Below are 12,216 nucleotides of genomic sequence, written 5' to 3'. Positions count from 1 at the left end.
AAATCTACCTTCACCATTTTACTAGATTTTTATAAATATTTGAATGATCTTTGAATGAAGGATTTGGATATTTTTCTATCAAACAATGTGAAAATAGACTTTTAATCACAACTGTGACACTCCATAGAAAAAAGTCACTTTGCCATTACAGGGAATACAGTTTTCTTACAGTGAATACATTTTTAACAATTAAGGTTAACAGTGAGACCATATTTTCCCTTTATATTTAACATATGCCGCTTGCTTACATAAAGCAACTATCTCTGTGGGTACAAGACAACTTATGAGTGACTTATGTTATGAAAAACAGTTGTTTTTATCATATAGCTTAGAACTTTCTATTCAGACTGCAGCCAACCAGGCCACAACTGGGGCCATACCTTGACAGACAATCAAGTGGATGGTTTATAGGTGGCAAGTTACTTCCATGCCACTGATGCCCTCACTGTATCAACTCACTGTAACCTTTCAAAAATGTAACTGATCCAGTTGGGTAGCGAAGATTATATTATGGCATAGGGCTAGAGCACGCACACACTGAGTCTGGATGCAGTGTAAGAGTGGACACAGTTAAAATGCCACTTAGAATGAATATTAGAAATTTGAAGGACGACTCCAAAATATGTCCTTCCTAATGGTAAATATTTGAGTATATCTTCCATATCATTGACAGTCTTCAGCAACACTTATCAATTGAAGGCAGTCCTGGCCAGTCTTGAAGGATATCCAATGCTGATAATACACAGCATTATTAAAAAGGTGAATTAGAGGCCAAAAAAAAAAAAACATTCCCACAGCACAACCTAAAGTTGCTGTCCTGCCTTGCATGAGTGGGAGAGAGCAGGAAAGTGCTGTATTTAAAAACATATTTCACTATTGTGCTCTCTCTCTCTAATGCAATGCACAATTAGGCTGCGATCAGTAATGCACACACCATTGTGAAAATGTTTTTGTGTGAATCTAGCATATGTTGTGTACTTGAAAGTAGCACTTCTGGAAAAAAATACTATGCTAAGCAAACTTTAACATTTTTCCCAGTATAGATGCGTGCTGTACAGTGCACCTAATGTGCGAAGTGGGAAAAGTTAGGACCAATAAAAGCATTTCTCCATTTTAACACCTTCTTTCAAGTGGTATTATTTTTTGGTGCAAATCTTAGTCTACTATTGTTATTTTAGGTAGGGTTTTGCGTCTAAAGCAATGGGTGGTTACAGCTTTGTGCTGCTTTGTGTTACTTTCAGTCACCTTTCCAGTGCAAAACACGTGTTGTGCTAGAAAGTAAATCCAAGAAAACCCACTTCATACATGACATAAACCCAGCACAAAATATTTTTTAATCTGAGCCTCAGTGGTATCTGCTCATATTGAGTCTCTCACACAATGTCACAGAACGTTCAACCTCCACAATGTTGCTTCTTGTGTGACACACATTTAAGCTCTCCACAACAGATCTCTTGAGACAATACGGCTCCTTGCTCTTTGCAGTGTGCACTGCTGATCTAATTGCTGCATTTTCTGCTCCAGCTCTTACAGAGCAGATGTGACTTTAACTAAAGCACTTGAGATATGACTACTGTAGGTGACCACTTAAACATGCCTCAACACAGACGTTCCAAAGCCCTGAAAAATGATGGTTATGTGGCGTTGATACAGCCCTTGTATTTCAGATTCATTATGGACCTCCCTGCACACTGCTATGGCATTTCGTTTATGCTCTGTGTCAATGTTTCAGACCCGTTAGCTGCAATAGTGCAAGGGAAACCAACTTTTCTTTTCATCTCCTTCATTTTCAGCATCTGTTATTGCTATAATTTCTACATAGAATACTCTGTTCCTTTGATTTGTGTTGCTACTGGTGTGTCAACATGTCTCTGTGAATGCAAAGATTGTTGTGTCCCTATGGTTCCTTACTGAAGGCTGCAGTGAATGACTTGGTTGAAGAGCTGGCTCTGTCTGACTGGACGATGGAGGTAACACAGCTGTTAGTGATGAGATGGCTTAAAGTTTTGTTGTGTATTGTGCAAGTTGTGTTTCTGGTGCTACCAGCCATGTCACCGTACTTGATGATGCTCTTCTGCAACTTGGCCAAGCTATTTACATCTCCTGCTCTTTGAAGGGCATGAACTACGAATCATCTGCCACTTAGGCAGTAGGGCCTGTTACAAGGGCCACCACCTATGTTAATGTGGATTTACCCATAACAACGTATGTGTGAACTACGCACATGCATATTTTTTCAGAAGGCTAGCCTACCTCACCATGTTTATCTTCGTAAATTGGGTACCACGCTGTAACTGCATGGAGAACTTGTACTTTACAGTGATCTTAAATACTACAGTGATCTTTTTTATTTGGGATATGGAAAGCAGATTATTTTACACTGCTGTCTGTTACACAATGCACAGGTATGAAATTAATTGTACCTGGGCACTGTGTATGTTTGTAGTGTGTGGCATCAACCTGTTTGGACATGCACCCATTAGTTGGGTGATGTGACATGTTTGCCTTCATTTCCCCTTTTTAATTCGGTGAAGGTGGATACTCACCTACTAATGCAGCCTGTGTGCAGTTTTAAACTGTCACTTTGACTTAGCAAAATAACTCTTTTTCAAGCCTAAAATTCCCTCTTTAGTACATACACATCATCTTTAGGATAGGTCTTAAACAGCCCATACGGCAGGGAACATTTTATGTATAAATCTAGACATGTACTTTAACGTTTTACATATCCTGGTAGTGAAAAACACGTAAATTCATTCTTCGCTACTGTGAGGCCTACTTCTCCCATAGGTTACCTTTGGGTTGCCTTATTACATTTAATAAGTAATAACTTTTCTTTGGGAGCAGGCGGACATGTCATGTTTCCTGACTCAGGAATTGTAATTTAAAACCCTCTTTAATGGTAAAGTGAGATTTTAAGCTACAATTCTGAAAAGGTCACTCTTAGAAAATTGGCATTTTCTTGGCCTAACCAACTGATACTTGCAGTTGTTTCTGGGTGATGTGAATAGGTGTAGTTGGCTGATGTGTATTCGTCCCAGACAGTCACACCAAAAGGTGTCTGGGTACTGACCGGATGGGCTATCCTGATAAGATGGGAGGGGCGGGGCAGTGCAAAGCCCCACTTACACTTCAAAGAAGCTGCCATAGCCCGTGTACAAAGAAATCCATGCTAGCCTTTTGTGCCCCAAGACATGCTTGGACAAGGGCAGGGAGGAAGAAAATTCCAAAACCGTCTGGTGGGAAACTCTAGAAGTTTCTTCCATTTCAAAGCCCGTATCCAGGTATTCAATATGAACCCCAGACACTCTTCAGTACACTCCTCGACCTGTGGCTACAACAGAGGAAGGACTGCCCTTCTGCCAGGGGACTGCCCTGCTACCTGAGGCCAGCTCTGCTGTCTGAGAAGGACCGGCCATGATGCCCAGCCTCCTTTTTGTGTTATGGGGATGACCGTCTGTGACTTTCTCCTTGCTCCTGACGGCCCTCTCCATTGCTCCAAACTTTGAGAAGTAACATATTTCAGCTGGACTTGCCTGGTTCCACTCTCCAGCCTGGTCTCCATAGTGGCCAGCCTGAACTTGTGACTTTCCTCCGGCCTAGCACAACCAGATAACCATGAGTGGCAAGCTGTGCTTTAAGACATTGACCTTAAATATTTGAAATTGCATGTCTTCAGTTCTACAGATTGGATTATTTTCCTTTTGGTGTCAAATAATTTATTAAATTTCACTTCATTGCTGTTTAAGTGCTGCATAAATATTTTACACATTGCTTCGAAGTTAAGCCTGACTGCATTTGTGCAAAGCTACCAAAGCAAGAAGCACAGGTTAATTTTGTCCCTGCTGCCCATGTTCTCCTCTCCTCTGCTCTCCAGGAATGCTGAATTTAATTGGTGATAGAAATGTCATAATTTACTACTGATACAATGGTCACAATTTACAACTTGTTCCGGATCACAAATTATGGGTTCCTTAGTTGCAGCTGCAACTATTACAAGCTTCATCAAGTTTAGAAATGAGCATGCAATGTTGTGTCAATAAGGAATACTTATGATCATCTCTGCAAGCTGCAACTAAGAGAGCCCGATCACGAGCACAATATAGAAGACAACATAGATACCCAATAGTTGCGAGTTGCTAGGACAATAGCCAAAAGCAAACAGAAACTATATTATATTCTCAGGCTCTAAATCTATCTTCATTAAGCAAATTATTGTATGTTATAGAGCCATCAGATGGCTAGTTCCCTTTCACACCCAGGGCCATATTTTATCATTATTTCATGCAACACAGCAAAAACCTTGCTGCACTGCTTGAAAGGGCAGATAAGTGCCTTATCTACCAAGATATGTTGCATTCCTTCTCACTGCCTGCACTAGTAGACAAACTGTTGCCTGGCTCTGCAAGCACCCTTGGACCAGGGTGCAAGGATGCCTGCATTAAATGCAGGATTGTTTTATGCAGGAAAGAAATGTATAGGCTTCATCCTATACATTCAATTGGGCCAGTATCAGGTCAATTGCCAAATTCCAGTCTCCTCCAATAATGATGGTCGCACAACTGAATTCTGACAGCTATCTGTTCAGTTTGCAGGAGAAATATGATTAAAATAGAATAACAGGCACTAGGGAGTGGTCTTGTATCAGTATCTTTGCAAACACATAGCAATCACCTGGATCAATCAAGGTTTTCTACAGTTTAACAGGTTCTTGTGAATCCTTATGGTCACTCTGCCTTTTCAACCTGATAGTGGGTGAAAGTTGGTAGTGCTTTTCACACTTTCACACCCAGAGGCCACAATCACTTGCCCTACCCAGTCTTGCTTAATTTGTTTCAGATTCATATTGCGAGATAAGCATCTCTTACAGGAGAGTAATATCCGCTTTCTTTGCTAGATAGTGAACACTTTTTATTTTTTAAATAGTTTGTAAGTCATTCACATTAATTTGCCGGATAGATGAACACTTTTTTCCTTTTGCAATAGTTCGTAAGCCATTCACATTAATTGACCAGAGTGTGAGGTCTCTACTGGTATGCTTTGACTCAAGAAATGTCTCAGCTTCTTTGTAAGTGTTCCAGCTCTCACAGTCCTGAAAGTGGAAGTGATCAGTTGTTACAGTATTACTATCAAGCAGAATTATCTGAGTAATGCACTATTTGCAGTTATGAATAGTACTTGTAGAGTTTATTAATGTCTATAGTAGATTGTGGTTTTATTTTTAAAAAAAAACAAGAAGCTGCAAGGTGTTCCAAACTGTAAAGTAACTATATAAGTAAAAGCCTTCCGTTCTGTGTCCCTGTCGTAACCACTTAATGGCTGGTTGTCCTTATTATTCAATGTTCATGTACTATGATGAATGTTGGAAGTGGCATAGGCAATGTAGCTAATGAATATAGGTGGTCATTTTGACCCTGGCGGTACGAGACCGCCAGGGCTAAAATGACAGAAGCACCGCCAACAGGCTGGCGGTGCTTCCTGGCCTATTTCGACCGCGGCCGGTGGTATTCCGCCACTTCTGCCCCGGCGGTGATAATCCGCCTGGGCAGCCCTGCTTGCAGCCCTGCCCAGGGGATTACGAGTCCCCGACCGCCATCCTTTTTCTGGCGGTTTGCACCGCCAGGAAAAGGCTGGCGGAACGGGAAGTCGTGGGGCCCCTGGGGGCCCCTTCAATGCCAATGCCACTGGCATGGGCAGTGCAGGGCACCCTGGCAGGGCCCCATGTAGCTTTTCACTGTCTGCTATGCAGACAGTGAAAAGCGCGACGGGTGCAACTGCACCCGTCACACGGCCGCAACACCGCCGGCTCCATTTGGAGCCGGCTCCTATGTTGCGGCTGTGATCCCCGCTGGGCCGGCGGGCGGAAACCAGGTTTCCGCCCGCCGGCCCAGCGGGGATCTCCAAATGACCGCGGCGGGGGTGCGGCCGCATTGGCGGCCGCACAGCGGTCAGATCTTGGCGGGAGGCTGATGGTCGTAATGACCCCCATAGTGTCTAATTGCTCATTCCCTTGGTGTCAGTTATACCTTGAGTGGGGATCTCGATTTATCTCTGACCCTCTCAGTCTCTGGATCAGATGCAGCCTGCGAGGATGTTGTGATTTGGGTAGTTTCTCTTGCTGCAGCAGCGGTCACATCCCCTGAAGATGAGGCCTAATGTCCAATGTCACTGAATGAAATTCTAGTTCATGCGGGTTATAGACGTATTTTACCTCACCTTCCAGTGTTATAATCATTGTTGCCAGATCCAACAAACCATACTTTATATCCTTCCGCTTAAGGAGTTGATGCAGTGTCAGGAATTTCCTTCATATTATGCTGGTTTCAAAGGAAACGTTGACTGCAATTGAAGCCTTATGGTAGGTCTGGATGGCATACTCTCCTTGCAGAGTTTTAAAAATTCGGGCACTTTGTGCTACATAGAGTAGCAAGGAGTTCTGAAATTCAGTCATCCAGAGTGAAGCTGAATTAGTTGTTTTCTTTCGCGTGCACTAGATTTGTTTTTGGAACTCACAAGCTTGATAATATTCTCAGGCTGCTAGCGAGCGTGCACAAGATTTCACAACTGTTTGCGCAGCTTCTGGCCTCTACTTGAGAAGTAGCTAAATGTACTTAAAAAGATGCTTACAAATGGCTTTTCTTCTTCAATGGACAGTGCAAGTTGTTTTTTAGTAGGGGCCTTGTTATTTTTTGCATTTCATTTTTCAACATGTGTAAAGGAAAAATGTTTCACAGTTCAGTACCTTTTCTCCATGTTTGTTACATTTGCAATATTATTTTTTTTCCAGTGTGGCCTAGTCTTCTAATGGGCCATCCAGGCAGTAGGCCTGTACTAGTCATCAGTGCATGAAAGAAATGTCTCTGTTTTTATATGTTTCTTAAAACATCATTTAGAGCATGGACGGCATTGGATTAATTTAAAAATGTTGGACTTTGTTTGTATTTCATGTTTTTTTCTGCAAAAAGTGTATATGTAGAGTAGTATTTGATGCTATAGGAGGATGTGTGTTGCTGTAAACTTTTTATAGCTCAGAATATTTTCTTGTTATACATTGCTGAATTAATGGTAGTGTTCTCTTCAGTGTTGCCATGCCTCCTTTTTCTGGCCAGTGTGTGTATGTGTTTGTCATTGGCCATCATTTGTTTTTTTTATCCAGGCCATGTGGCCAGCTGTCATTTTGTGTAGTCTGTGTCCACAGGCCTGAATGAGTTCTTTGTTCGCCATGCCTATTTGCATGTTGTTGTTTGACCATGTGGCTGGTGGCAATTTGTGCTGCCGGCCAGTGTGCTTTGGCCGTAGGCTTGCATGTGTTCTTTGTTCCCTGTGCCTCATAGCTCACCGTTATTGTTTGAACATGTGGTTGGTGGCCATTTTGTGCATCCAGCCGGTGTGCTTTTGCCATAGGCTTGCATGTGTTCTTTCTTCCCCATGCCTCCTTGCTCACTGTTAGTGTTTGATCATGTGGCTGGCAGCCATTTTGTGCAGCCAGTCAAGGTGCTTTTGCCATAGGCTTACATGTGTTCTTTCTTCCCCATGCCTCCTTGCTCACTGTTGTTGTTTGTAGGAATATGTGGACAGCAGCCATTTTGTGCATCCAGGCAGTGTCTCTTTGCCATAGGCGTGCATGTTTTCTTTGCTCCCCATGCCTCCATACTCACTTTTGGTGTTTCACCATGTGTCTGGTGGCCATTTTGTACAGCCATCAAGTGTGCTTTTGCCATAGGCTTGCATGGATGTGATATCAGTTTAACAATATGCTTGATGATCATTGTAGTATGTATAGATCATGAATATGATTATGATGAACAGTACTTTATATTACATGCATTTCTTTGCATTTTTCATTTGTACCTCCTTGCCTCACAATAGGTTTCTCATACTTCCATACAAACATCAGCATTTAATTATCTTTTTTACATTTTTTTATTTTATTGTTTTAATTTTTAATTTTAGAATTCTTTTATTTTTTATTTTTTTTATGTTGCTTTTTTTCTATTCTATTATTTTGTTTTCATTCATCCATCCACCATAGGTGCACAGCCACACAACAGCATTCACTTTTTAGGTATAATTTAATTTCCTCTTGGACATCCTGCCTGCCATAGAGTGGGTGCACTGCAGACACATCTGTATCATTCTTTTTTTTCATTATTATTCTATTTTTCCCGGACCACCTTGCCTGCCAGAGGCGCACATTATCCTTCATTTTTTTAAGGATTATTCCATTTAACCATGCATCTTTCCGACTGCACAGATGTCTCCTATAGAATAGATACACATTAGCAAAGAGCTATATCTGTATGTTGTGTTATCTCAATTGGAAATTATATTTGATGGTATAGTGGTGTGGTTTAGCTTTAAAATGGCTGCATAAATTGCTATTTATTAACTAAGTAACCAACCACATTAAATTATATTGTCTTTGTCTGTACTAATCCAAACTACAACAATCCCACGTTTCACTAAATGTTTTTCTTGCTTGTGCGCTTTTAGGTTCACAAGAGCTGAAGGGGCATTACCCACAGTAAGGCCAAATAGGAGGCCTGTACAGTGACATCAGTCCTCCAATCTCTTCCACTTGTGCAGCTTAGTGCCACTGCCAACTGAGTGCTTTAGATGACTCCAAGGAGAGTTGCTGCTAAGAAAGTGGCCAGTGAATAGAAGCAGCTTTTCACCACTGGCATGCTGATCACAACCTTTTTCGGGAAGTGTGTGCCTGCCGCACCGGTCTCCGGAGAGGAATCTGGAAGCAGCACCACTCAAACATAAGCCTAAGCCGATGTCTGTTAGCAAGGAAGCCCCTGCTATCATGGAGACTCTGACTAGCAGTGACGTTGATTTGTATTTATCCCTTAATCGTTTTCAGAGACAGAGCAAATTGGACAGCAAAGTGGACAGCAGCCACAGCCAGCAATAGTATATCTTCGTGAAGTTGGAGCAGAACAGGAGGTTGAGCTTCCTGGCAAGCAAGAACCTCCTCTTTTAGAATCATTGCCTTCCAGATCTCCAGCAAGAAAAAGGAATGTATGTCACCATCTTCTCCAAGCACCGTTTCTGATGATGATGATGGGGACCCAGCAGAGTCTGAGAGATGCCAGACGAACCAAGAAAAAAGAAAAGTTCCTGAAAGCCTTTGAATTATGGAAGGGGATGATGAGAAGAATGATGACGAAGAGCCAGTCGTTGAGGAAGCTGACACAGAGGAGTCAGACATTACTCCTCCTATTCAAACTGCTCTGACGGATGTGGCACAGGTAGCACCACTAGCTCCCATATTTGTAAAGCCCCAGCTGAGACCTGCCCCAACCTCTACCTCAGTAGAAGTATGCACTGCAGAGAAGTAATTGATGACACACCCACCTACCTCCAGTTCTTCTTCAGGCATTGGCACTGGCCAACTAAGAAAGTACTCCTACCTTGTTTGGGGCTTTTTTATGCTTAGCAAACAGGTGGAGAACATTGCAATTTTCTCTGTTTGCCACACAAGTGTTCCTCGAGGTAAACCTGTTTCATATTTTGGAACTGGAGGCCAGCCGACCGATATGAAAAAACAGTACGTAATCCGGTGCGAGAAGCACCTTAAAAAAATTGCAAACATTGGTGAACATTGTCGTGGTAAGGTGAGGAGAGCCGGGAAACATCAGCTACAAGTCCAATTGCAGTGGGAGGTCATGAGGAAGAAGAGGGTAACATCTTCATGCAAAGCAGCCCTTTCCTCAGAAGTGTGCCAAAACAAACTGCCTCAGCAACCTCAAAATGGCACAAGACTCAGACTCGGATGAGACACCACAGCATGCAGTGACTTCCCCCAAGATGTAGATTGAGTCATTGCCTGCGTCAGTGGCCCCAGACAAGATGAAAATCCAGGCTACTATTACAGGCATGTTTAGGTACGAGAGGCCCTATGGCTGCAACCACCCAATGGCACATTTGTAAAATAGGAAGCTGGCAAAAATGTTAGCTCAGAACCTCCTCACTTTTTTTTGGAAGGATTGTGATTTTTTAAAATTGTGGTGGCTATCTGTTCAGAGTAGAAGGATCCAAGTCAGACCTATTTTGCTGGAGTTGCTATTCCAGCACTGCACCATGATGTGCTGCAATTGGCTGGGCAAGTTTAGCAGAAAAATGCTGTTCACACTATTCACCTGACGGCAGACATGTGGACCAGTTGTCAGGCGACTGACTACATGTGCACCACTGCACACTAGGGGGCATATTTACAAGTCCTGTGTACCACTGGTGCATCACGTTTTGTGACACACCGGTGGTGCATAGCACTGACCCATATCTACAAGGCCACGAAAAGAAACTGTGCATAGTTTTTCATGGCCTTGTTGATATGGTGCAAGGCAATGCAGCACAAATCACTGTGTTGTCTTACACTCTGTCAAGGAGGCATTTCATGGGTGTTGTGTTGGGTTTTCCCATGCAACACCCATATGTTTTGATGCATTCCAAGATTTACAAGAATCTGTAAACTTGCGAATGCATTAAAACTATACCCCTCCCCAGGGCAGGCGCAACACGGAGAAACATCTTTATTTCTTCTTGTTGTTTCCTCTTTCTATGTGTGTTGCATTGTGCAGCACACATAGAAAGAGGAAAATGCCTCCTTGGATTGTTTTTGTGCAGGAAGGTGTCCATTCCTGCACAAAAACAATCCTGTCAAAAGTCCAGACACCCTTGCACCATGATGCAAGTGTGCTTGCATTGGCACTAGACAGCAATTTGTGCACCAACGCAGAGGGAGAGGACAGAAATTTGCCATATATTGTAGATACAGCTCATGTCTGCCTTTCCCTGTGGACAGCACAGCAATGTCAAGGTCAACAAAAGACAAAACCTTAACTCAACACTCCTGCTTACCTACCAACTGGTTCAGTCAGGCACCCAAGCGTGACAGACATTCCAAAAGGGAATGCAGATGCTCCGCCCCTTTTGGCAATACAGTATCATTTTTCTTTTAACAATCATACTTTTTAGAACTGGGTGGGTTCAATTCATTCCTCCGTAATTTGATTTTTTGAAACGTAGATGACAGAACATTCAGATATCTAATAACTTAGGTCTCTGAGGCAGAAGGACTGTTTGCAATGCATTTAACGAAACTCATACTCATTCCTTTGTTTCCTTCCACAACAAATTGATGATGATGTGCTGCTCATTGCAGCAATGACTATTGTTCTTGTGGTGTGATTATCTTTGTCACACCTTTCCCCAAATCCCATTTCCCATCCATTTATCAACCCCCTAACCTTCTTACCCCAGGCTTTGTGATTTTTTGAGGTGTGTTTTAATTTACACCAAATAGATCACACACTCAGTGGGGCAAATGTGGTTAAATGCAACACCAAATCACTGCAAGATCTTCTGTTACCTGACCAATAGCCCATACCAGCCCCACTTGCCCTACCTACATAAGAACGTCATTCCTCAAGATCAACACCATCTTTCAGGCCTTTGTTATTCATTAAGAAACACTCTACCTTGTTGACCACAGAGTAAAGGCTTTCAGTGCACTTTTCCTTACGTGAGAGTTTCATAACTTTGGTTTTCATTAAATTGAGTCTACACCATTCCTTTGAATAATTTACTATTGCAAGTTTTTGTCACAATATGTGGTATTCTGTAATGGTGGTAATAGTCTGTCCTCAGTCTTTCTAATGCTATAAAATAAATGTAAATGTATAACCTACATACACTGTGATTTTCTTTCTATTTAGTTGCCTGTGATAGATAACCATTTTAATTAATTCTACAACTGGAGATCTCCTAGGTGGGAATGGGACCTTGCTTGTTGTGATGCCTTCTCTGTAAGCGCCATACAACTACATAAAGGAGGCATCTTAGGGAGCCCTCCAGTAAGGTGTTGGAAGATTGACAGAAGGAGCAGCCACAAACCATTACTTCATCTATTCAGGTAAGAGAACTATGGGGTGAAATGCACTACTTTAGTTAGTATGCAATTAACTTTTACAACATATGAGGTAAGTAATAGTTTATTTAGGTTTCTGTAGGCAATATAGGGAATGGCAGCAGACCCTCCTAACTGGCATATACTTCAAGAAATAGATTAAAAAGACAAGCTGTGCAAAAAGGCATTAGTGCAATGTTAAAGTAAAACTCACAAAAAAAATCAGACATAAGGGAGAATAGAAGATTTTCCCTTTAGTAACATCATTCGAAATCTAAACCCAACCTCTACTCCCACAATAG

Source organism: Pleurodeles waltl, chromosome 5, assembly GCF_031143425.1.
Source record: "Pleurodeles waltl isolate 20211129_DDA chromosome 5, aPleWal1.hap1.20221129, whole genome shotgun sequence".
Taxonomy (NCBI): Eukaryota; Metazoa; Chordata; class Amphibia; order Caudata; family Salamandridae; genus Pleurodeles; species Pleurodeles waltl.
The sequence above is the reverse complement of the archived record's forward strand: the minus strand, read 5'-3'. Positions refer to the sequence as shown.